The sequence below is a fragment of the Mustela lutreola genome, chromosome 16 (assembly GCF_030435805.1).
Source record: "Mustela lutreola isolate mMusLut2 chromosome 16, mMusLut2.pri, whole genome shotgun sequence".
Lineage (NCBI taxonomy): Eukaryota > Metazoa > Chordata > Mammalia > Carnivora > Mustelidae > Mustela > Mustela lutreola.
Window position 1 is genome coordinate 20093752 of NC_081305.1, and position 27789 is coordinate 20121540.

Genomic DNA, 27789 nt, shown 5'->3' on the forward strand with positions numbered 1-27789 from the left:
AACTGTCCTGTTAACTTATGTGTCATTTCCACAGGAAATCCCTTAGTTTAAATCAGATTTTCTTCTTTAATGGTCCTACAGAACCCTATCCCTTTCCTGTACAATACTTACTTCGATTGATAATTATACATTCATGAGTATGATATATGGATTAATGTCTTTCTCCTCCTCTCTACTCCAAGCACCATGAGAGTGGGAGCCCTGTTTTTTTTTTGTTTGTTTGTTTGTTTGTTTGTTTTTATGTGCACTCAATTATCTTTAGATGCTAGCACACTACTTGGGATTAAGGCAATCCATTTATTTTTAATGGAGTAAGATTTCATACATTTGCTAAAATTGACCTCACATTTAGCTCTAACTTTTCAGCCACAATGTGAAAAAAATATCCAACAACACATGAATTATGCAATTCACAGTCTTCCTCCACATTACTCTGGAGTTTGCAAGGAAATCAAATGTTCCGAATGATCACAGCCATCTCTGATTCTCAAACTAGGGTGGGAATTACATGTAACCCAAACATTCTGGTCAGCTAAAAGTAACAAAACATGCATTGGCATCATCCCAACTACAACCCCATTCATCGGGGTCTTCGCTCCTGCCCTTCACTCATTTCCCAGAGCGGGGCAGGGGAAGACTTCCAGAACATGCCACGGTGGTGACAGCTGGACAGAAGGTGATCCTCTGCAGGTACACTGCTGATGGTAGATGGTCCAGCTTAATCTAGAGTTGATTTAAGAGTCCTCAGAGGAGTAGATGGACTCTATATACTCCAGGAACATTGATTCTCTTGCCAAACCTTTGAAAAATATTGGACATCACCAATGTGCTTAAGATTTTACTCCCTGGAAAGTCAGTGGAGGTTATTTTGATCATGTTCCATTAAAAAGTAGAATCCTCTGTTTAATAAACCAGCCCAGATGAGAAGCCTCAACTTCAGACAGGCTGTCCAGGCTGCCTGAGGTAGTCCGGGTTACATCTATGATCATTTTATTTCTCATATTCTGGCCTACCTGATCTGTAAGCCTAAAACTTGCAGGCTCTAAATGTGTTGCAATAAACCTCAAGGGAGGCACAAAAACTCATATAGTGGGAAGAATCTGGGCCAAACCTGGATCATGGTAACTTGGGTTCAAATCCTGCCTGTGCATGATGGCTGGCTTGATTAAATGACGTAAGCCATTTCTTTCCTTTTTTTTATGAATTATTTTTTTATTTTTTTATTAACATATAATGTATTATTAGCCGCAGGGGTACAGGTCTGTGAATTGCCAGGTTTACACACTTCACAGCACTCACCATAGCACATACCTTCCCCAATGTCCACAACCCCACTACCCTCACCCAACCCCCCTCCCCACCCCTCTGTCCCCAGCAGCCCTCAGTTGGTTACATAAGCCATTTCTAAAACCTGGTTTCCTCACCTGGAAACATTACGTATCCTTTTGAAAGATGAAGAAAAAAGAAGCTAATGTATGTAAAGTGCCCAACTTAGGAAGTATAAAGAAGCTATTTTTGTTGTTTTCCATGACAACATGGATAATAGCTTAATCAGCTATTATTTTAATAAACCCAAAGCCTGACATACCACCACAAAGTGATGTCACAAGAATTTTTCATTTGTGAAGCAAAACAGAATTGAGGCTAAGCCTGGCTACCGGCCTTTGTTCTCATTCCCTCTAAAGCCTTGAGAAAAGACCCAATGGATGCTTTTTAAAATACTAAAATAGAAAAAGTCATGATTCCCCAGGGCCTAGTGGATAATGAGGCCAAAAAGGATCAGGCTGCCTACCGCTCACAGACCGGAGGCAGCAGAGCAGGCACCGGGGGCCCACCTCAGGGACTTTTGTTTGCAGCAGAGCCCGACAACTGAGGGTGCTCACAGACACCTTGTAATTCAGGTATTAACCTGGCATGTTCAGCTGCCAGATCCTCTCCCCAGTGGTTTCTGCAAAGAGTTTTAAGTTTGTCAGCTCATTTTTCACTTGCAGCATCTAACTCTGGAGATGGCAAATGGTCTTGGGCTGCCCCCAACTCTGTGTAGCGCACACAACATTTTTTAACAGACTCTTCCATTTTTCATATTGCTTGGAGCACCATAGTTAAGCAACACTCACTGGGCATCAGGAGACATGGTTTCGAGTTGACTCTGCCCCCAAAAGAACATTCAAGGAGAGGGAACGGCGTGTGCAAAGCTGTAGGGGCAACCAAAGGGACCTGGGGTATGTATAAAGCATTCAGAAACTCAGTGTGGCTGGAACCTTTGCAGTACTTAAGGTGGTGATGGAGACTAAGGTCACGCAGGGATGCTGGGAACAGACACTAAAGAGTCCTTCTTGTTCTAGGGTTCTTCTTCTCATAAGCCACAAGAAATTGGAATGTGTAGGAGAGACATGGAGATGTTGGCACAATCAGATCATGTTTATGAAATGTCACTCTCACTCGGGCAAGCTCTGTGAGGGGGTAGAAAAGATAATGTAGACAGAAGTAGACAAAACAGGATGTTTCGAAGTAGTTGTTGAAGTAACCCAGATTTTAAAATTTAATGTCCATACATTTTTTCCTTATGTACACATCTTAACCACCCCCTAGCTGTACACAAGCATGCATGTGTGCACACACCAGCACGAGTACACACACGAGTGTGCGCACTGTTTAAACAGAGAAATCAGTGAGGATATAAAACAGTCATTAAACTGAGGATGTGATCTGAATGTGGTACCAACTGGATGTGGGGAGAAATGGGGGGAACGATCAGGCTTTTCCTTTGCTGACTTCATATGACTGGGTGGGTAAGGAAATTATCATGAGGGAAGCTTTAAACAAATGCCTTTCCCTCAAGGGCCTTGGTTTTACCGTTTGTAAGATGAGCAGATTGGAAGACAGCACTTCATTGGGGGTAGAGGGAGAAAGTGTGACGTCTGCTGCAACCACAGTGTCACTGAAGAGAGCCTGGTCAGCAAGCAACAGCGGCATTTTGGAAGGAAGTTGGTGATTTGAATCTACAGCATGAAGTCCTATATGCAAATGTTTTAAAAACCAGGGTTAGGGGCACCTGAATGGCTCAGTGGGCTATGCCTCTGTCTTTGGCTCAGGTTGTGATCCCAGAGTCCTGGGATCAAGCCTCGCCTCGGGCTCTCTGCTCGGCAGGGAGCCTGCTTCCACCTCTCTCTCTGACTGCCTCTCTGCCTGCTTGTGATCTCTGTTTGCCAAATAAATAAATAAATAAAATCTTTTTAAAAAATTAAATAAATAAATAAATAAATAAATAAAACCAGGGTTAATGTTTCAGGGGACATTGCATCCTTGGATCCTAGGGTACGAATTCTGCTTGATGAAATAATTCTATAACATGAGAGAGAGAAACCTGGCTTCTCCGTGAGCCCGGGCATTTTAAAGGAAGACTCAACCACTCTTCCAAAATGGTGAGTTCTCTGCAGCAAGCATCCATGAGCTGGTTCTCTGGCCTTAGATAGTTTAAATAAATTGCCTCAGCCTTTATTTCCTTGACTCTAAATGGGGCTACTAAGACTGACTTCGTCACACTTTAGTGAGGACAGGATGAGAGAAAGTTAGTAAAATGAGCACCACACCATTTGATATATACAAGAAGTCACTTGAAGTTATTCTTTCCATCCTTCTGTTCAGAGGATACAGTCTCATGTCATGGAATTTCTGAGGATGTAGAGTCAAATAGCCCTGTAGTCTATGGGGACCATAGTTCACATTCTTATGAACCTCAGTAATTAAGTTCCTCAGCCTCAGTTCTCTCATTCATAAAATGGAGCTAGGAGTAGTTACTTTACATGGTTGATGTAGCACAGGCAATAATCTGTTTTTATTTACCTTTGTTTAATGTATGATCACAATAAATTGTATTAGTTGTTACTGAATGAGCTTCAACAGGAAGTTGGGCATGCTTACGAAGGCTTGCTAAGACAATAACCAAGCCAGGAGAGAAAGAACTGGAACATTCCCTTTAACTGAGTTAATTGGTAATGAGTATGTAGGGGACATACAGTTCAAATCTCTAAAATCACTAGGAAAGAAGCAATGTCTAAATACTCTTCTTTTTTGTACAATTTATTATTTAAGAAGATTATAACAAATTCACAGCAAACAACATATCTGAAACACTATGACACTGATGAGACACCTCAGCAAATATAGTTCTAGATTTTGAGAGAAATAGAAAAAGTAGAAATAAGAATACATAACCTGCTTCCCAGGAAACATAACCTACAAGGAGGTAGGAGTTTGATCAGATTTTAAAGTAATAGGCACATTTGTAGCAATGCACAGAACCCACTTCTTAGCTTTCTTTCTTTTCCTTAGGTGACCAATGCTTGCCTTTGCAAGAATTCCTCAGTTAGGAATACACCCAACAATTCTGACTAAAGAGTTTAAAGCACAGAGTTAACAGAAGATTGCGCTCTCCAAGAAAAGCTCACTCAGAATCACAAAAAGACCCTGAACATCTACAAAACATGGGCCTCCAGTGAGGGAAGCAGAATGCATTTTCTATTTCTAAACAAACTTTAATATTTTTCATCTGGAGTTATTTCTATACTGTCAGCAGAAAAAAATCTTTGCATGTGGTTGTGTATTTATGAGTGAGTTTTATCTCTAAACAGATTTGTAACTAAAAACAGAAATATCTTTTTATGGGAGACAGCTGGTGGGGAGATTAAAGATACACATGGAGAGAGAGGGGGCTCAAATTAACAAACATTCCTAGACATAGAATGTCTGCGAGTATTAGGAATCTTTTAACTTATGACCTCAAAAAAAAAAAAAAAATCTAATACCCACCAGTTTCCCAGGATAGGTTTCAGCTTATTTGGCATTTAAAGAAAAAAAAAAAAAAAAATCTTGGTAAGCCTAATACAGATCTGTAACTCTACAAAATCTCAAGGAATCATAGATAACCTATAAATACTATGTGAACATAAAATTCCTAAATATGCAGCTCCATTTATGGGATTCAGGGAAAAAAAAATTAACCAGTCAAATCAGGCCAATTCTGGGCTTACTTTCTCCCTCTCAGAATACAAAAAAGATGTGCTTCTGAAATTTTGGATTTGATCTCCACATTTCAAGCATCTGCCACATGTTTGTGCTGGAAGTGTACCGGCATTGCAATAAAACCATCCTTGGGTTTATTTCCCAAAGGGCAGTGGCAAACATGAATTTTCAAACCTTATAATTGAAGCTGGGTGAAACCCTTTGAATTTTGCAAACCATTCCCCCAAATTGGATTTACAATTATCAATGATCAAAACAAATCCAGTTATTTTCATCCTAGTCTAGGAATGACTTTTCAAATAAATGGCCAGAACTCAGGCTGGCTTTATGGGAGGCTCTTGTCATTGTCCCAGGGACACGGGTGGTAGAAGGTTTGAGAGCAATTCCTTCCATGGGGTGAGTTCCATGGCCCAACTCATGTGCTTTAAGCTGACTTAATTTTTGCAATTGTCTGAACAAGACCAAGGCATAGAGTTGGCTGCCCTCAATGATTTTTTTTTTTTTTTTAAGATTTTATTTGTTTGAGAGAGAGAGAGAGGGTGAAAGAGCACAAGCAGGGAGAGAGGGAGAGGGAGAAGCAGACTTCCCGCTGAGCAGGGAGCCTGATGTGGGACTCAATCCCAGGACCCTGGGATCATGACCTGAGCAGAAGACAGACACTTAACCATCTGAGCCACCCAGGCGCCCCTGCCCTCAATGATTTTAAAAAAGTAAAACTGAGGTTGCAATCATCATGGTTGGCTGATATAGGAAAAAATTATGCACAACCCATTTCCCACCCTTCCTCCAGTCTAGCTGGGTGTTTCTCAAAATTCCATTATTAAAATTGAAGTACATGTTTAACTTGTTTGAAAAATAAATCTATGCCTCTCTCATACATGGAAAACCACTATTGACTGCTACCAGTGGAAGGTCATATACAAAATAAATACATTAAAAGTAAAACAGTGTTAAAAACTGTTCCTTCCTGAATCAGCTCAGTCTGCTCCCTATTCTTTTGTGGCGGTTGTTCAAAGCAATGCTTTTTTTTTTTTTTTTTTTAAAGAAGGCTCCAAGCCCAGTGTGGCGCTTGAACTCATGACCCTGATATTCAGACCTGAGCTGAGATCAAGAGTCAGATGTTTAATTGACTGAGCACCCACGGTATCCCGAGAGGACAGCAACTTTTAATAAATGTTAAGAACAAATTACCAGTGGGGAGCCTGGGTGGCTCAGTCAGGTGAGCATTTGACTTCCACTCAGGCCATGATCTCAGGATCCTGGGATCAAGCCCTGTGTTGGTCTCTGCACTCAGCAAGGAGTCTGCTTGTTCCTTTCCCTCTGCCCCTTCACCCACTCGAGGTCTCTCTCTCTCTCTCTCTCTCTCTCTCAAATAAATAAAAAATATCTCTTAGAAAAATACCAATAAAGCTGTTGAATGGGTTGATGGATTACTGCAAAAGTTATACTTTGACACCGTGTAATATTTACTGGCATGTGGTAATACTCCATGAACTATCAACTCTTCTTTCCTTCCTTCCTCCCTTCTCTTCCTTCTTCCTCTCTCCTTCCTTTCCTTTTCTTTTCTCTTTTCCTCTTTCTTTCTTTCTTTCTTTCTTTCTTTCAGAAGGCTCCATGCCCAGAATGGAGCCCAATATTGGGCTCAAACTCACAGTCATGAGATCAAGAGCTGAGCCAAGATCAAGAGTGGGACACGTAACTGACAGAGCCACCCAGGTGCCCCGAACAATCATCTTCAATACAATCAGTGGCTTCTATTCTGTGCCTGGGGAAATCACTAGGGGACAGCTGCTACTACTATACAGAACTCATTCACTTGATAAAGTACAACTCTTAAAGATATTAGTAGTCATTAGCCCCTGGGAGTAGATAAAATTGAGATTCTTGATTTCTTGCAGCCCATCAACCCTGCCTGCTTCACCTTCTTAATTCTACTGCTGAAGCCTTCCTTTGTTCTTACATAGCTCCATACTTTTATATACTGTACATGGCTTCCGCGACCTAGAAGACTCTCCTCAAGGCAGCCCTTCCCCCCACAAACATGACTTCAATGGGCTTAGAAAACTTCCACTCACCCACCGGAAACTTTAGAAGACAAACTGATGATAGATATATATGCTACATTTAAAGGACTTCATTAATCAGGAATCATTTCTTTTTAAAAATATTTATTTATTAATTTGAGAGAGACATAGAGAATGAGTGTGGGGAGATGCAGACAGAGAATCCCAAACAGACTCCACGCTGAGGGTGAAGCCTGATGCGGGGCTCAATCCCAGGACCCTGAGATCATGACCTGAGCCAAAACCAAGAGCTTAACCGACGGAGCCACTCAGGTGCCCCTAATCAGAAATATTTTCTTGAAGAAATGAAAATGTGAGTGATTATTTTAGCATTGTTTGAAAAACCAAAAATGGAAGTAATGGCAATATCCATAAACCTAAGACTAGCTAAATAACCATGCTTCTGCCATAGAACATAATATTTTGAAGTGGTTAAATAGAAGGGAGCTATCTGTACACATACATGGGAAGATAGCCACCTAGTTTATATAATTTGCTGAGTGTCTCCTTGCTTTTTACCTGAATTGATCAATTCACTCACTGAATCAAAATCACTAAGGAACAGCAGTATTACCCCATATGATAGATGAGGAACTTAGCATATAAGAAGGTGAAGTCATTTGCCCAAGGTCACCCTGTTAGTGAAGATGCATTATTTAATCCTGGGAATTTTAATGCCCTACATAGTTCTTCTAAATTTGGGGCTGATTGTAGGTCTTAAAGAATGTACATCAAATTGTTAACTTCATTTCCTTGGAAGGCAGTAGCATATTCATACGGGACATCTCTGCATTCCCAACAGAGCAAGGGGAGTTTTTTCTCATTGTCTAATTGGCTGATGTCACTAGGCCCTACTTAGAGGGGAGAGACATGAAAGGGGACATTCCTATTGATGTTCTGGGTCCAAATATCAGGCTCATAGTGTAACTCTGCGAGCCCCACCATCTGGGACAACTTGCTACGGCAGAACTGGATTCTCACAATCACACACTTATGGATCTCACCTGGGCTCACTAGCTCCCAGTCACGATTCCCCACCACTTCCTGCCTCCTTGACCCCTCATCTTGGCAGTGCTTGTACCTCACTGTTTCGTTTTTACCTCTTTTAAGATGCAGGGTTCTCCTTAAGGTTTTCAGAATATCAGAGCTCAACTTGTCCCCACTTTTTGTGGTGGGGAGATTTCTATCTCTAGAGTAATGCTGAGCTTGCACTATTGTCCCCAATTCAGGATAGGTGTCACTGAAGGTGATGTCAGCCTGTGGTTTTAATCTTTGGATGCCATCTGTCCTTTTTTTTAAAGCAAAGTCTTTTTATTTCAAAGTGAATAATCTCCCCCAATTTATCTTCTTTGTATGATTTGAAAGAAAAAAAAAAAAGAGTCTGGTACATGAACCTCTGATACATGGGAGTTTGAGTTTGTGCATGACATAGTTGAAAGAACCCTGGGTTGAGTCTTTGTCTGAGCACTGCAACTGATTGACTCTGTACCATCTGTCTTTTGAAGGTGAAGCAGATAGATATATTCTAGGGAGCTGTTGATGAAATCACTGAGACAGGGGCTGGCTTATCTGAAAGTACATTATAACAACTATTCGCAAATTTATTTTGATAACCTCTCTTCGAAAAGAAAGCTCTGGGCAGTATGACAAGCATCATGAAGTACCACTTTCTTACTGACAATAACCTAATTATTACTATCATGGTTATTATTCTACAGAGGTTTATTTGCAAACTTTAAGTGGCAGGTATTTTTTGTGTGGTTTTCTGCCGGATATCAGGTGTTCCTTTCACTGTCTTGGCTAATAATACCTATAAACAAAGTTGGTAATGGGCCTGCCATTCTCTGAACATTCCCATGATACAGAGTGCCAAAAGATGACTGAAGGTCAAGGGACTGAATTAGGGCCACAAGGTCAGCATCCCTGCCGGACTGGATATAGGGCAAACATTACTATGTTCTTCACATTCATAATCTCTCATACTCTCAAGAAAACGTCAAGGTAAACATAATGAACCCATTTCAGAGACTGAGATATTAAAGATTTGGGAGGTCATGTGATTTGACCAAAGTCATCAGTAAGCGGCAGAACCTATTTCAGACAAACATCTTTCTGATCTATCACCCCAACATATTGTCTGATTCCAATTTCCACAGACAAACCACAAACTTGATTTGGTAGCTTGCCATCTTTGAAAGGAGCTCCTTTGAGAAATCTGAATGCCAAGGAAATTCCTCTTTAATTTTTGGGTTGTGGCTACCATAAAAGGGCGGGACATACGGGTAGGAGTTTGCTTTTCTCTCTCCCAACCACAGCTATGCACTTCGGGAGCTCCCAAACATCGACACTGTGCTGTATCAGCCCGCAGCTGTGGGATGTCTTCCAGAAAAGACGTTTATTTTCACTGACCCTTACTCTCCCATGCTTTAGTTTTGTTTCATTTTTTATGGGCTTAAGTGTGAACAATCACCATCCACATGAAATATTCCAGCTGCTTCTGGAGCCCTTTGGAGTCTAAATTCTGAAAGCCATCGTCTGCCTGCCCTTTTGCCCTTACCCTTCTGTCTCTGAAGGAAGAACCCTAAGGACAGGAACAAGCCTGGGTGGGAAAATATAATCCAAAGACTCCTGGACCCTTGGCAGCTGAGAGGGACTAGCTATTAGGATGATCAGAAGACACAGAAAGCCCTTCCCATCTGCTCCTGTTTATTTCCCTACTGGTCCTCTTGTGAATTTCAAAACTTGCTTCTAAGTGATTCTCATTTGGTCCCAAGCAAAAGGCCCCAATACTTCTGTCAGGAGCTACAACTTTCCATCTGATGAGAAGGGAATGAGATATATTGGATACATTCCCAGTGTGTGGTATTGCATTATGCACTTTAATAAAATTTTTTGAAAATGGAGATAAAATTCACATTGCATGAAATTCACCATTTTCACCATTTTCAAGCATCCAGTGAAGTGTTTTCCAGAACACTCAAATGTTGTGCTCCATCTGATTTCGGAATTTTTCCTTCACATCATCATCCCACTGAATCCCATCAACAATACTGTGAAGCAGATGTTCCGTTTACACCTGACAGATGAGGAAATGGAGACTGAGACCTTAAGTGACAAAGGTTACAAAGGTGTGAAGTGATGGAACTGGGATGTACATACCAGAGTTCCTTACTTCAAAACTTGACCTCAGCCTATTCACCAGACGCTGCTCATAGCAAGGTTACTGTCTACATGGAGATGTTTAATCACCATTAAAAGCTATGTTTTGCTTCTTCTAAGAAACCCAGAAAATCAGATGGAGGAGAAATAGTTGGTGGCATCAAGCTTAAAATCCTATCAGGGAAAAATGAGATACCAGAAGATGGCAATCTGTAACTTAGGATGGGCTTAGGAGGATTATGACTTTGACATAAACAATGCAGAGGGTATAAATGAAAAAACCCCAAAAAAGAAAACCCAGAAAGAGTTCCCACCAGAAAGACTACACTTGTGTTGGATCAGTATCTCACTATGTCCACCTTAGTCATATATGCAGATCTCTTCCATATATGTTACCCTGATGGATAAACAGTCTATACTTTTATCCACATATCAGTAGTTTAGCCAATAAACTAAGCAGTTTGTATAGGGCAAGGCCAGGTGAGTATAGTTGGGGACCACTAGTTGGGAAGAGTGGCTCCAAGTGTGAGGAGAGGTCATGCCAGATGTGTGACCACTTAGCACTGGGGGAGCATGAACCCAGGAAGGAAAGACAAGCAGCAGGAGAGACTCAAACATGGAGGGCTCTGATGTCTTACATCCCAAATGTTGTAGGCAAAACCACAGAAGAGAGGGAAACCTGCACAGCCCCTGAGGCCACACCCAAACTTCTTTTACTTGAGCAACAGGAATCCCAGATGCTTCCCCCTCTGTGTGGGTAACACTTTGTCTCTCAGAGATGCTACCCCTTCATTTCAGAGCTTGGTCCACATGCGAGTAATTATCATCTCCTCTTCTCATGGGGCTGGAGGTGAAAACTGAAGGTGGTCTTCCAGAAGGACTTTCATCTCCCTTTGGATCTAGAGGACTGGCTTCAAGATCAGAGTTATGACTTTCTCCTCACTCCTGGTCAGGAAATTCCCTGGGTTCTTAATCTCCAAGTTTATGCTGGTTTGGGATTTGAGGTTTATATCTGAGCAGTCACCCTCAACTCTGTTTCCTCAATGGTTCCACCTTTAATTACATACACACTTTTTAAATCCCTTACTCTAAAACCACTGTAATTCCCAATTCAAAGCAAAATATTTAAAAACACTCTCTTGAAGAATCAACATAGTAAAGATATTAATTCTTCCAAAATTTATCTATAGGATTAATGCAATTCCTATCAGAATCCGAGCAGATTTGTTTGGAGTTCTGTTTGTTTGTTTGTAGATAGAGACATAGAGAAACTTATTCGAAAATTTATATGGAAAGGTAAAGGACTTAAAACAGGTAAAATAATTGTGAAAAAGAAGAAAAAAGGAGTCATCCTATCTGGTGTTAGGGTAATTATATGGCCACAGTAATCCAGACAGTGTGATACGGGCAGTGGATAAGAAAGAGCAAGGGAACAGAACAGAGAACCCCAATACAGATAGACCTCTATAAATAAACCCAAATGATTTTTGATGAAGGAACAAAAGGAGAGCCTTTTTCACAATATGGTACTGGGGCAACTGGACATCCACAGGAAAAACAAACCCAAACAAACAAAAACCTTGACCTAAACTTACAACTTGTATAAAAATTAAATCAAAACAAATCACAAAATTAAATGAAAAATGCAAAACAATAAAACTTTTAGGGAAAAAAAGGAAAACAGAATAAAATAATCAGGATCTATGATTATATTTTAAAAAAGTATTTAGACATGACACTAAAAGCATAAGCTCTGAGAAGAAAGTACAATAAATTAGACTTCATCCTTCATCAAGATTTTTAAAATTTGGCCTACAAAGACCCCAATAAAAATATGAAGAGACAAGCTACTAGGGGAAAATATTTGCAAAACATATACTGGCAAAGGACTAATTTTTAGACTAAAAGAGAATTCTTGAAACCCAAGAGGGGAAAAAAAAAAACCTAACAAAAGCAATTCATTAGAAAATGCATGAAAGACATGAAGAGATTTCACCAAAGAGGATATGCTGATGGTGAATAAATACATGAAAAGATGTTCAATGTCACTAGCTAATTGGGAAATGCAAATTAAAATCACAATGAGATATCATTACACACCCATCAGAATGATTAAAATTTCCTGCAAAATTAAATATTCAACTAATTTATATAACTCAGCAATTACACTCTGACATTTATCCTAGATAAATGAAAAGTTCACATAAAACTCTACATGAATGTTCACAGAAGATCTACTCATAATAGACAAAACCTATAAACAACCCAAATGTTCTCCAACAGGTGAATGGTTAAGCATACTGTGGCACACCTATCCCCTAAATACTATGCAGCAATGAAAAAGGAATGAACTATTGTTACACATCACAGCTGGGATGGATCTCAGGAGAATTATGCTGAATGACAACAGCCAATCTCAAAATGGTCCATACTATGTAATTCCATTTATATAACATTCTTATAATAACAAAATTACAGAAATGAAGAACAGATTAGTAGTTGCCAGGCTTTAGGATTGGGGTGGGGGATGGGCAGGCATAGGTGTAAAGGAATAAGAAAGAAGCCTAATATGATGGAAAAATGTTGCATCTTGATTCGACTGTGGTGGTGGTTATGCAAATCCACACACATGATGAAACTGTATATACCTTTATTCACACACACAAAGTGGTACCTGGATGATTAGGAAAACCTGAATAAACTCTGTGAATTTATCCAAGACCATTTCCTTACATTGACCATTGTACATAGTTATACAAGGTGCCACCATTACAGGAAAGTGGGCAAAGGATATATGGGACCTTCCCGTACATTCTCTGACAACTTCCTGTGGGTCCATGATGACCTCAAAGTAAAAGGTAAAAAATAAAAATTCCCAGGAGCAAAATTTCTCTACAAATTGATTCCCATTTTTACCTCCAATGGAGAAACTTGCCTCCTATGTTTCTTTCTCTCCTTAATTCTATCACTTACTGTCTCATTTCCCTCCAACCAATTCATTCTAATTATTTTCCTGGAGATCTCTGGCAAGGAGTTAGTCTGTTCTCTGTCTACCAGAGGGATTTGAACATGCAGTGCATATTCACCAAACTCTGTCCTGAAGAACGTTAATTTGATTAAAGATATTTGAGTAGGAAAATGGATAACGGAATCTGTTATTCTAATAATTTCTAAAATGTGGAGTGAAACAACTTGCTTTACGACTAAATTTCTGAGAGTCTTTAATAAGGTGATTTACTTCATGAGTCTCTAAGAATGTCAGAGCTCAAAGTAATCCCCTAAGTATCTTTCCACAGAAGCTTTCTTTCAAGGAGCTAATTCATGGGGCTGGTGTTCCATATGAGACCACTTTTGGAAATTCTGCTATGCAGCATATATCCCCAACACCCCTATATGCCCCAATGCACTTACACATCATTCTGTTTATGCACTCTTTCTATGACCTTTGTGCTTCTTCATGATTCATGCTATCGGTTCCATTAAAGTCTCTCTAAAGTCTCATTATATTTCTTCCTCGCGACCTCCCATCCTGTTTCCCAAACTATAACCTTTATTGTTTCATGAGATTCAGTATTCAGATGCACATCTTTTTATTCTGTTTGCTCCATGTTGGTGTCAGATTTCATGGTTTCATTTATCTTCATGGGGTGGCTTTAAATTTGTCTCATTAGTGATACCCTGCTTCTCTAATACCCACTCACATATCCAACCAACAAGTGGACATCTCCATTTCAGTGCTGTGAAAAAAAAAAAAAAAACCCTCCAAACCAACTTATTCAAAGATGAACTGCAATTTCCCAATCATGTTTGTTACATACTGAATGTCTGTATCTCCCCAAAATCCCTATGTTAAATCTCTAATCTCCAATATAATATTTGGAGGTGACACCTTTGGGAAGTAATTAGGTTTAGATGAGCTCATGAGGGTAGGGCCCCCATGATGGGATTAGTGTCCTTATAAGAAGAGGAAGACAGACCAGAGCGCTCACTCTCTCTACCATGTAAGGAACAGCAGGAAAGTAGCCATCTTTGATCCAGAAGAGGAACCCTGCCAGGAGTAGAATCAACTGGCACTTTGATCTTAGACTTCCCAGCATCCAGAACTGTGAGAAATGAATGTCTGTTGTTTAAGATGCTGTGGTGTTTTTTTTTTTGTTTTTTTTTTTTTTGTTTGTTTGTTTTGTTTTTTTTTTTTATAGTGGCCAGAGCTAAGCTTCTACGATTCTTCTCAGTTTCCTCATTTCAGGAAAAGCCACCTCCACCAGCCATTCATCTAAATGAGATATCTGGAAGTGCTTCTGGACCCCTACTGCCCCCCTCTTCAAATCAGAGTATTAGAACTAGTATTTATGGAGCACCAGTACTTTCCAAGTGAATGAGGCAGTAATTACCCATCCCCTTAAGGAAAACATGACTTAGATATTAAGTGCATACTAAAACAGAAGTAATGGCCTTATGTCATAAACCCCTGTCAAACGCTAAAACCCTGAGTCTTTTCATAGCCCCATTCCATTTCCTTTAAACTTCATCTTCCCACCACCTCTAATATCATTCTCCCCCTTCTATTTCCGCTGCAGTTCCTCATGGTTTCTTTCTTAAACACCTGCAACAATTTCCTTAGCTGGCTTTTCACCTCCAGTCTTTCCCTTCTCTATTTCATATTTCACACCACCACCGGATTTTCATGATTTTCAGAAACATTTATTGGCTTCTATCAGACACTGAATTGTTTATAATTTTTAACCTGGAATTTTAAAATTTTAAATGACTTACAATATGTTTCACCTTCTATCTCCATCTGTACATGTAAAATTGCACGATTTCTCTCTCTCTCTCACTTTCTCTCTCTCTCTCTCTTTTTATCAAGCCCTCCCCTTTCTAACTACTTATTTATATCTATGCTTTTGGTTTACACATTTATTTACTGGTGTCAGAATCTCTAGATTGGAAGCCCTGGATCCTACTCCTAGTCTTTATCTCACTTAATCTTTTAACAAATTGTACAAAATAACCTGAAGAGCTGTTACGAACATATGTAGAGAGGAAAACAGATGGGAAAGAGTGTGGTAGCAAGAAGAGATTAATGTGAATTCAAGTCACTGCCCACATTCAATCTAGAAGGAGCTTTAGAAGTGAGTGGAAGGATGGATGCGTTGATAACAAGCATACATGGAGAGGTGGCAGATCACAGTGTGTGTTACAGAATGAGCCTCAAATATGTGAAAAAAAAAACACAAAAAACAAAAAACAAAAAAAATTACTTAACTTTCTACATCACCCAGCCCGAGATACCAAGCAGGGAGAACTGCCTTTGGTAATCTACTGATGAAGGTATGAAGGTCCTAATGCTTCCCAACCCCTAATTTTCAAATTCCCCCTCATTTCTGCCACCTTTGGAGTAAGACTTGCTTCCACATGAAACAAAAAGATACATTGAAAGACCATAAAACCAAGGGCAGGATATATTTCTCTGCCTCACGAGTGGATTTCCTACAGATTTTAGTTTCCTTATCAGTAAACTGAAGAAGCTGGGTAAAATAATGTAGAAGGCTCACCCTCACCCTGATATGCTGATTCTCTGGGCTTCTGGCTAGGACTCAGCTGTTAGGGAAGCTTTTTGCTCATGTAGCGTCTACTAGATTGACCATAGAGTATCGGGAATCATTTCCTGCATGGGCAGGATGGGACTGTGGAGTCTCGGTAGATCACCTGTATCTATCAGACCTTCCTTTGGGCAGCCCACCGATCTGCTTCATTTCTACTGCAGGTGTGGTCCCCTAAGATGGGAACTTTATTATGGGGCACTCTTGGGATCATCACCAGGGGAAGGGTAGGGAAGAAAGCAGAACTGAACAGATGGAGAAGTCAAGCGCATTGTGGTCTCAACAAAGGATTTCAGTGACTTCATTCAAGTGCAGCTCCAAAACCTGGAAGTTTGGAATGGAGGGATAGGACTTAAAAACATGGTGTTAACCAGACCCTGGTTACAGGCTGCTCCGGTGAAGCAAAGCAGTACTCTTTAGCCGAGACACTTCCAGAAGAGGGCTGGCTGCTGAAAACTGCCAGGGACACTTTCAGTAACTGAGTCACAGGCTCTTTAATCCTAAAAGAGGATCTGGATGGCCCAGTATAATGAAGGATTCTGTTCCCGGGTGAAACATGGTACCTGGAAATCAGTAATGCCAGGTAAACATATAGGTAGGCTTTGTGCTGGCAGCGGTGTTTTATTTTATTTTATTTTATTTTATTTATTTATTTTTATTTTTTTATTTTTTTGGCAGCGGTGTTTTAGAGAGTAGTTGGAATTCCTGTCTCTTTCTCACTGTGGAGAGAATGATCTGGCACTAGTTACAATTACTTACAGATCCTTCAATATGCTCATTGCCATGGCCATCGGTAGAATCATTTACTGGCTGGCCTGTAACCTCTTTTTCCCAGTTTTTTGTTTTTTGTTTTTTGTTTTGCCTGGCTAATTTTATTTTTCAATTCTCAGGTCACATTTTGGTCCTGAAATAATCATTTTTCACTCTTTTCTGAATTGGATAGCCACTGCTCTTTTGGATGGATTGATTAAAATAGTTGGAACCACGTAAGTGTGACTTTATGGGTAAACAATTTGATGGGATAAATGGTGAAAATGGATGTATTTATGGATGAGTGAATGGATGTACAGGTATCCTCCACTTTTTGAGAGTTTGCTTTCTGTCACATTCATTTTATGAGAGTGCTACATTAGTACGCATTTTTGCTAACTAAAAGAAAATTGAAATTGAAAATTGAAGCATTCAGCGTTTCCTTGCAGTGGACCATGATGGAAGCTGCATACCTCGAGCAGTGAGAGTGGCCCTGCCAAGCGCCTTCCCCAGAAACCACACTCAACATCTGAGCATCCAGCCACCAGAGCTTTGAACTGTGTCTGCGGCTATCTGTGCTTTATATCCATTTATTTTGAATATCCATTAGCAAGCTGTGTCTTAAGGTATCAGAAAAGCCTAAGAGAGGTTATTTTGGGGGTCCGGAAATGCTAAAACTTTTCCCATATGAATTAGTGGTAATTAGTTCCTTGCTTCATGCCAATTTGGCTTATGAAGGATGCTGAAGGAAGCCTCTGCTTTCAGACAGTATGGGATGCTCTCACCTGATGAAAAACAATACTCTCTGGCCAGCTATCTTGAATTCCTCCCTCTGTTCCTTCTTTTGCAAGACCGAGGAGAAAGAATGAGGTTAAAACTGGAACTTTGGCTAGAAAGAAGAGAGGAAAGTAAAATAAGGTACACCAGTGCCAAAGGGGATCAGTCCTGCTGGGGTCAAGTACAACATGCTCGGGTTCATCTGTTTCTCCGTCCATGCAGCTGTCTCCACCTCTGATTTCCTAGCCTCTGCTCTGGTTCCGCCCAAATCCCACCCATAGTTCCTGATCCAAAAGAATCCTCCTATACTATTCTTTCAACAACCTACCTTATTCTCTGAACCAATTTAATACTCTCTGTCTTAAATAACAGAACTTTAGGTTAAAAAAAAATTTACTGATCACTTATCCTGAGGGAGGAGTGTGTAATGACTTCAAGATTAAAGAAGAATGGCCCAAACTCAGTTCTCATAAGAAATCTATTTTCCGTGGGTGCCTGGGTGGATCTGTCAGTTAAACTTATCAAGTCTTCGTTTCAGTTCAGGTCATGACCTCAGGGCCCTGGGATGAAGCCCCACATTGAGCCCCACATCAGGCTCCACACTCAGTGGGGGAGTCTGCTTGAGGATTCTCTCCCTCTGCCCCTCCCCCAGTCTCTCTCTAAAATAAATTAAAACATATTTTTAAAAATTTGTTTTTGTTTTTTAACGTAGTCAGTAACAGTACAATAAGATATTGCCATAGAAGGTGTAAGACGTGTTGACAGCAGGTATATAGTAAATTCTCACTAAATTTTTTAAAATAAATGAATGAATAAAAAGGCTTGCATTTTAACAAACCATCCGGAATGGGTGAATAAAGTTATGATTCAGGAAGACCAGGTTGTCTGACATGAGATCCTGAAACAGGATAATGGCAGAAAAGTCAGAGAACTAGCTGGATAGTTAAGAAAATAGTGCCCTACTGAGGACCACACACACAGCCATATCCGGAATCTATCATCAGTGCATGTTGTGTCAATGCATAAATGATGACAAGGTTTGCACCCCGTCACATCCAAAGCGGTAAATCCACAAATTTAAAGAGTTTGTTTCCTTTTTCTCACTATTTTAAGCTTTCATCTTGAATTTTCACATTTCTCCTTTCCCTCAGTTTGTAGCAAATGCATGTGTAGTACCATTTAAATAAGAGAGCATTTTATATAGCTTTCCTTTCACATTTAGATAATCAGTCATTCCCCCCAAACATATCTATATTAACACATGTTGTAAACCAATTTGTAGTTAGCCTTATACCAAACACATATGAAAGGTGAATTTTAGCAGTTTGCCGATGAAATAAAACAGGTTGAAATATGAGTTGTCAAACTGCCATTTTTTGGTTCAGGAATGACCAACTGAGGGAGTGCAGGCCTTCTCCTAAGCTCAGGGTTGCACGGTCAAGCACCTCATTTCTTGCCAATTTGTTTTAGACACACAGTTTTGAATTTTGGATTTAAGCATACTCTCACTGGGCTCGGGTTATAAAAGACAACTCATTTTGCCCCCAAAAAACTGTGTTTTTTTTTTTTTCACTCCTTGTGCTTTTGTTCATAGGCTTCTTCAGTGACAAATGCTTTCTGTAACACTTCTACCCTATTGCTATTCCAGATTTCCAACGTGAGAATTAGCCATTGTCTTCTCTGTCTAGCATACATCATATTAATACATGTTGTTATTAATGTTTGGCACAAAGGATATGTTTGACAAACATCTATTGAATTAAATAAATGCAGAGCCAGAAGAGAAAATAAAAGACCAGGAAAGGAATGCATTTATAAAATTTCAATGGATGCACACTTCATATTTTTGCATTTTGTTGTATATAAATCTTTACATGAAAAATAATCTATAAATAAATCTATATATATAAAAATATATATATAGATCTATAAATAAATATTAAGCTCTAGTTAGTCATGTGCATACTGAAGTAGTTAGGGGACATGTATAGGTGTTTACTATCTCCTTAAAATGTGTAAAGAAATAGATGGATTGGGGGCACCTGGCTGGCTCAGTGGGTTAAGCCTCTTACTTCAGCTCAGGTCATGATCTCAGGGTCCTGAGATCAAGCCCCGCATCGGGTTCTCTGCCCGCCTGCCTGCTTCTCTCTGCCCGCCTCTCTGCCTACTTGTGATCTCTCTGTCTCTGCCAAACAAATAAATTTTAAAAAATAAAAAAAAAATAGATGAATTGCTGCTGGACAGAGGGATGGATAGCATACGTGATTTACAAAGCAAATAAAATGTTCATGATGGAAACTAGGTAGTAGGTATGTGGGTGTTGACTATAAAATTCCTTCAACTTTGTTGTATACTTAAAAAATCTTATAATAAAATGTTGGGGATAAAAAGCAAGGTGAAAAGAAAAGATTAACCAAAGAATATAGAAATATTAACTAATCAGTATGATCCCTGCTGACTCTGAGAATCAGCATTAACTCAATTTTTTTCATTAACTTATTTTTAAGCACTCAGTATGGTTCACATAACAATGCTGTGCCACAGGATAGGAAAAAAAGAATCTTCACAAAATGGGAGAAAGAAACCATGAAAGGTCACCCAGGTGGTCTCTCTCTTCACTCTTACCCCAAAATTTAGGCATCAATCTGAGATGATAACACAACTCCTAAGTTGAGAGATTGATAATGGATGATATGTGTTTTTGAAGCAGGGGCAGGGACAGTTTATGGAAACAACCCACCCAAGATTTGTAGCAAGATCACAGGGAGCTCTGGCCTGAAGCCATTACATCATTCATATATATATTATTTTATTTATTTGGATTTCCAGGAAATAAATTAAGGATACATTTGAGGAGTGAGAATGAAGCTCTGGAAATCACATATATCTTCCTTCCAACTTCAGAGTTCAGAACAGACTAATAAATAAAGGGCTGTGGCTTAGTTAGATCTAAGGGAAATGGAGAAAGCACTGCAATACTGGGAACCAAGACTGAAAGCCAAAGGCAGCTAGTCCCTTGGGAAGAGCACCTAATTCACAAACTAATTCACTGACCTCATACCTCACCTATGCTACAAACTCCTTAACTGCCTTAACTGCCTCCTCTGTGAAATGGAGCCATAGACACTATCTTTTTTTTATTTTATTTTATTTATTTGACAGAGAGAGATCACAAGCAGGCAGAGAGGCAGGCAGAGAGAGAGAAGGAAGCAGGCTCCCCGCTGAGCAGAGAGCCCGATGCGGGGCTCGATCCCAGGACCCTGAGACCATGACCTAAGCCGAAGGCAGAGGCTTTAACCCACTGAGCCACCCAGGCGCCCCCCATAGACACTATCTGTTCTTCTTATGGACTTCCTGCTAAAGATGGTGGGCCAGACGTGTTGGTTTACTTCTGATCCCTAAAAGTTCATTAATATCAGTAAAACCAAAAAAGTCTAAAAGGGCAAAGAGAACAAAGGAGGAAAGCAAAAAAGAAAAGAAAAATGGAAACAAAGTTTAGAAGGCAGAAAACGCAGGGAAAGAGGGAAAACTGACAAGAATGCAAGTAGCAGGGGGAGCGAAGGGACGCAAGCCACTCGGTCTGAGGATGGGAGCGGGTTCCGAAAACAGATGCTGCGTTTGTCTCAGAAGACACGATGGGTTGCGAGACAACTTAAGAAGCTTCTTGAATGTCTTTATGAGGTTGCTCAGATCCCCAGGTAACCTCTTCCACTCTATGGGACCAGGTAGCCACCATCCCCCAACTCCAGTAGAAGACTGTGAGGTCAATACTTAGAGAAAGTGAATCAGAAATGCCAAGCTCAGGCCACGAGACCCAGATGAGGATATAAATGTGACCACATACCAAAAAAAAAAAAAAAGACAGAGATGAAGTGATTGTCTACAGACTGAAAGCGGGGGGGGGGGGGGCTCTGCCTCAAACCCCCTTTCCTTTTTCGGACTTCTGTGATTCTCCTGAGTAATTTTAGGATTGTAGGAGGGGTGAGGGTTCTTTACTGGGAAGACTTAACCAGCTCAATATAAAGGGAAAGATAGATGTAGTGATGGATGGATGGATGGATGGATGGATGGATGGATGAAGTGTGGATGCACGGATGCATGGTTGGATGAAGGGAGGGAGAGAAGAAAGGACGAAAGAAGAGAGGGAGGGGTGAATGGAAGGAGGGAGGGGGAATATATACAAAAGAGAGAAATATATAAAGATTGTTTCCGAATGTGGAGAGAGGGAGAGGGAAATGGAATGTTTGACAAGGGGGAACTGGATCTCATCTTCGCCCTAGGAAGTCAACCTAAAGATGAAAACGAGACATCTTAAGTAAGAGCGTATTATTTAGAAGTCTAAAGACAAATACTTCATGAAAACAAGCAAGGGATTTGAGAGCAGCCGTTTCTGGTTAGAAGACATAACCTTGGGGAGAGTTGGGACAAAAAAATCTTAATTTTTGTTATCTATGTTATGTTATGATTGGGTAGCATTTATGCAGATATTTCACTTTGACAAAAATCTATTTAGCATAAGGTTTAGGGCTTATCAATAACAGATTATTGCATATGGGGACAGTGGGGTCCTAGTAGTGAAGATGTAAGCTCTCTCCAGCTAGTCTGGATTCCTAGTCTGACTCCATTCCTTACAAGACGTGTGGCCTTGGGCCACTTATATACATTCTCATTGTCTTAATGCTCCTGTTTGTAAAATAAAAACAATTTAATAATAAAATATAGGATGTATTTTATAGCTCTGTTTTGGGGATTAGAGAAAATAATTTTGGTGGATTAGCACAGTTTCCAGCAGGTAAGAAGTATAGAGTCATTATTATGTGGAGCCATTTAAGAATGATGTTTACACGTAAAAAGGTATAATAATTAATGAAGGGATACTAAAGTCTATACTGAAAAGTTTGCTGTATTTTTTTTAAAAATGGGATAATCCTGGAAATACAGCAACATGTAAACAATGATTTTCTCTTTGTCATGTTTTCTGAACTTTCAAAATATTCTATAGTGAACACATCTCACTTTTTTATAACCATAAATAAAACCTTGATTTTAAAATGCAAATGAGATCTGGAAGATAAATCTGGCTGTCGTAGGGAGAAATGATGTGAAGATTAAATGAGAAATAGTAACATCTGGTGCATCCAGACAAGATATTGGCTTTGTCCAAAGGTAATATTCTGAAAACAAGGCGACTTAAGCTGTTTTGTCCAGTCTAAGCTCCAACTGTGGTCTGGGTCCTGGCAACACATATACCCACCTCCACCAATATCTGGAGCAATTCCTTTATTCATATGTTTGCAAAACTGATAAAAAAAAATTAGTCAAAAATTACTTAGGGGTGCATGGGTGTCTCCAGTGGTTGGATGATAGGACTCTTTGTTTCAGCTCAGGTCCTGATCTTAGGTTCATGGGATCAGGCACCGTTACTGCGTCCACACTAATCTCAGAGTTTGCTTCCCTCTCCTTTCCCTTCTGCCTGTCCTCCTCCAGCGCTCATGCATGCTTTCTCTCTCTCAAATAAATAAATTAAATCTTTTTTAAAAAATTAGTTAAACCATTACTCTTAAGTACTGCTATATATCCATGTTTAACAAGGAGAAAACAATTTAAAAGTATTTATTGATTGGACAGTTAAAGACTCTTAAGAACTGCATATAGCTTACTATATCATTATCTAAAGTGCAATTATGTAAAACACACTAAGAGTTGCTGATTGTATTCCTGATACAAAATTTTCATTCCCTATTCATTAGGGAACTAGTCAATCCTGTTAACAACACTGTCATGGGGCAATCATATTTGCTGAATGTTAACACCTTACTGGACATAGGGTTCGCATGTACCTTTTCCCTTTCAGTAGGTTGCCTTTTCATTCGGGTGATGGTTTCCTTTGCTGTGCAGAAGCTTTTAAGTTTGATGTAGTCCTTTTAATTTTTGCTTTTGTTTCCCATGCCTTTGGAGTCAGATCCACAAAGACAGCACTAAGACCAATGTCAAGGAGCTTACCACTTATGTTTTCTTCTAGGAACTTCATGGTTTCAGGTCTTACGTTGAAGTCTATAATGCATTTTGAGGTAATTTTTGTATATGGTACAGGATGATGGCCTACTTTCATTTTTTAGCATGTGGCTGTCCTGTTTTCCGAACACTTACTATATGTTCTTGGTTCCTCTGTCATAGATTATTTGTACATATATATGTGAGTTTATTTCTAGGCTCTCAAGTTTTCCATTGACCTGTATATCTGTTTTTCTACACCATACAATTTGGATTACTATAGTTTTATACTACAATTTAAAATCAGGTAGCATGGTATCTCCAGCTTTGTTCTTTCTCAAGTTTGGCTCGGTTATTTGGGATCCTTTGTGGTTCCATACAAATTTTGTAATTATTTGTTCTAGTTCTGTGATGTATGCCATCACAAATTTGATAGAATTTGCTTTCGATCTGTAGATCATTTTGGGTAGTATGGATATTTTAAGAATATTAATTCTTCTAGTCCATGAGCATTGAGCACCTTTCCATTAATTTGTGTCTTCTTCAATTTGCTTCATTAATGTCAAAATTTTCAGTATACCCATCTGTTACCTCCTTGGTTAAGTTTACTCCTGGGTGTTTTATTCTTTTTGATGCAACTGTAAAGGGGGGCAGTTTCCCTAATTTCTCTCTGTTGCTTCATTATTGGTGTATAGAAATTCCACCGTTTTGTGTATATTGGTTTTGTATCCTGATGCTTTACAGAATTCATTTATTAGCTCTACATGTTTTTTGGTGGATCTTCTGGACCTCTTTCCTTGTGAAGCTCTAGCTCTGTTGATTTGCTTCTATTTACTCTTCTTTGTCCTTTTCACATTGATCTGCATTCAGCTGGACACTCTATTGTATTAGAGCCCTTGTACTATTATATATAACATTCCTGGCTTTAGCGAATGTTCCCATTAATGTTCACTTTATGTAACTTAACATTGTAAAGGAAACTTTCTTCCCTCTAAAATATATGCCAGATGTTTTCACTGACTCATCCATTCGTCTATTTTGTCAACAAATAAATACTGAGAATATACTAAGCCCCTGATGTTCTCTGATGAACAAAACATAAACCCTGACCTCAGGAAGCTTGAAGCTTAGTAGAGGCAAGTTATTTTACTTTACAACCAAAAAGGGGTGAGGCATGCCTCAAGAGAGATAAATACAGGTTGCTTGAAGACATGCCTAAGGAAGCACCTGATTCAGACAGGGTGAGTCAGGGTGGACTTCTTGGGGAAGGAAAAATGTGTATTACCTTCTGTCCCACCTCTCTTAAGTGGAATGCTTTTCATTCTTCCCAGCTCATGCTACATTTTAGCCCTCTGTTCTTCCTGGGACAGGCACAGTTTTCTGATATGAATGTGAGTTATAAATGGGTCTTCCATTGGTCTGAAAAATGATCTTCCTAACACATCAGTATCATCAAATAAGCCCTACATTTATAACAACTCAGGGTCTTCTGTTTAATTGTTTCTCATTCAATGACTCTAAGCAAAATTTTGATTTCCCTAAGGACTTACAAGCACGTCTGTCTTAATGTTTGAACGCAAGTGTTCATGCTGTTTCTCACATAGTAGGTATTCCATGAAGGTTGGTCACATAAGTGAATAAATGAATGGACCACAGAAGACAGTCAATGTCCATTCATCTTTCTCATGAAAGGGCCAGATGAAGTGACTGTCAAGTCCTATTTTAGCTCAGGAATGCAAGTGAATCCTTTCAGGAGAATGTTGGACCCTCTGGGCTTTCCTTTAACTTGCCATCAGGTGCTTCAAAGAAAATACTTCAAAGAGTAAATCAAGGGCTTTAGAATCAAATGCTTATAAACCAAAGGTATGGCAGAATGGACACAGGCCCTGAGTCAAACAGACCTGGGTTCTTATCCTGATGCTGCCAGTTACTAATTGTAAAGCCCCAGTTCGGTTCAGTCCCACTCCCTGGCTCTAGCTTGTATCATTTCCAGAAGAGAGATAGCAACGGTGTGCGTGATATATAGAAGGCACTCAAGACATGTTTGTTGAATGAACAAATTCCACAGAAAACTAAATGAAATAACCTATCTATATCACCTAACATTAATGTTATTAATGTTCAGGTGTTCATTTCCTCCTTCCATGCATTTTGTAATCAAATACAAGTAAATAGGATAACGGCAGGGATGAGAAGTCCTCGGATGTCGAAAAAAAAAAAAGTATGCATCATGTCAAATTTTTATGGGAATGAAACCGCAAGACTTTCCTACTTTCCCATGGAATTTAAATAGAAAAGAACAAGCGAAACGAGACGAGCAATTTATTAATCCATTTCACAATGGGCCCATATTACATTATCTTTAGGGTCCTTTAACAAACAAAAATTAATTTCTAGACCCACAAGTTGTTGGCACATTGATAGACTCCTTAATTACAGAGTCTTTGGTTTAGAAAATAATGATTGATTATTTTAGACTGTATTTCACTTAGTTATGGATGAGACCCTGAGTATTTGCACAGAGAAATTATTTCAAAGTTATTATGATTAATAAGTGTTATAGACAGGATGTCTGAGTTATTGCAAAATCTGAGACAATGAAAATAATTTTCTAGAGTATCTGAAAGGGTTGTTCTGAGGTAGATGACAGGAAATTGGGAAAATGAATTGTGCTTCTGTTTATTTATTCCACAAATATTTACTTGATACTTTCTAAATACCAAACCCTGTTTTGGACACGGACGATACAAAGTTAAACGAGGCATGATTCCTGCCCCAAGAAGATCACAGGAGAATGGAGAAAACCAAACTCCAAACAAATAAATGCAATGTGACGACAGAAGGGCTCTGATGGGAGTTTGGAGAGGGGTATCCAATGGGCAATTTTATCTGATATGCTAAACATACAAACACCACCTCACAAAGACGGCATTCCAACGCTGGAGAGATGAAGAAGGCCTTCCTGGGTGATGAATAAGGGCAAGCAAGGTGTGCCAGATTGATGAAACAGCACGAGTAAGGGTATTGTTATGCTTAGAGACCACGTCCAGGGACTTGGCTATGAAGTGGAGAATACCAACCAGTGAATGGCAAGGATGAGGCTTAGGGAGATAAACTGTCCAGTGGCAGTTTGAAAACAAGTAAGGAAAATATTCACGTCACATTTTAAAGAGACCATTCTGTGCCAACATGAAGCCTGAAAATGGGTAACACTGGCTCCATGAGGCTCTTTGAGAAGCAACATGGATACGAAGGAGAAGGACAATGCTGGGATCCAAATGGCAGTGGGATACAGTAAAGGTAGGGATGACCCTCAGGTTTCTGACTGAGGGTACCTGGTGTTGGGTAGGGAGTGAGGTCATTCATGGAGGTATGGAACTCAGGAACAAAAATAAATTTGATGAACTGGATAGATTTCAAAAAGCAGACCACACGGATCTGAACTACAGATGTTTTCTGTTCATTTGAGATAACTCTTAACTAGATGTGATAAAGTATTTGGTGCAGGAAAGTCTTTGTTTTCAAAGTAGAGATTCAGGTTCTCCCCAACCCTCTTGTTATCATAATGCTAAACAACATGCAATGCTTGATGTTTGGGCATTGCCAATGGAATACGGAAGGAAAGAGGGTCAGGTCATTTTTGTGGCGGCTGTTCTTTCTTTGGTATTCACCATATGTTGTAAAAAGGAAAGAGACTCCTCCCTGAGTCACAAGGCAAGGATGTCAAAGGAGATCTGGCCAGGGTTGAAGAAAAATACAGAAACTCATGGACTCTCTGAAGCTTGGTTCCAAGCCCATGATGATGTTCTTAGCTAAATAGGAATAAAAATTATAGGAGAGTACGATCTAACTCCAGAGTGACTTATGTGACGTCCAACTTCTCTCTGTGAGTAGTCCTTGAGATGTCGTTCTATTTGTATTTTGTCTGTCCCTTTTGTGTTCATCTGCATCAAATCCCTTGGCAGGAGGAGCTCAAGGAAGGAACAGGGATAAGAGAAATAAGATGACGCTAGATGGCCAGTTAAAGGGCACACCAAGACAAATATGGTGAAAACAAGCTTAACTTCTGTGTGTAAAGATAGTGCCAGGAATTGTGAAAAAGCAAAAATTCAGAGAGGGGACTATAAAGCCCTGGGCAGACAGAGTCTTGTTATTTTTACTTCCAACCTTTTGGGGCAGTACCCCTTAGACCAAATTCTCCTGGAGAAGCAGCCTTGTGTCCTGGGACCTCCCAAATGGGTTGGAACACTAGCTCAGCCACTTGCTACCTATACAATCTGGGGACAAATTATTAAATCTCTCTGATTTTTACTTAGTAATACATTCTTTCATTCATGGAGGCAGGGCAACACAATTGCCATGTATTAGGCAGTGATTAAATGAAAGTGAATTCACATTTTACAGGTGAGGAAACTAAA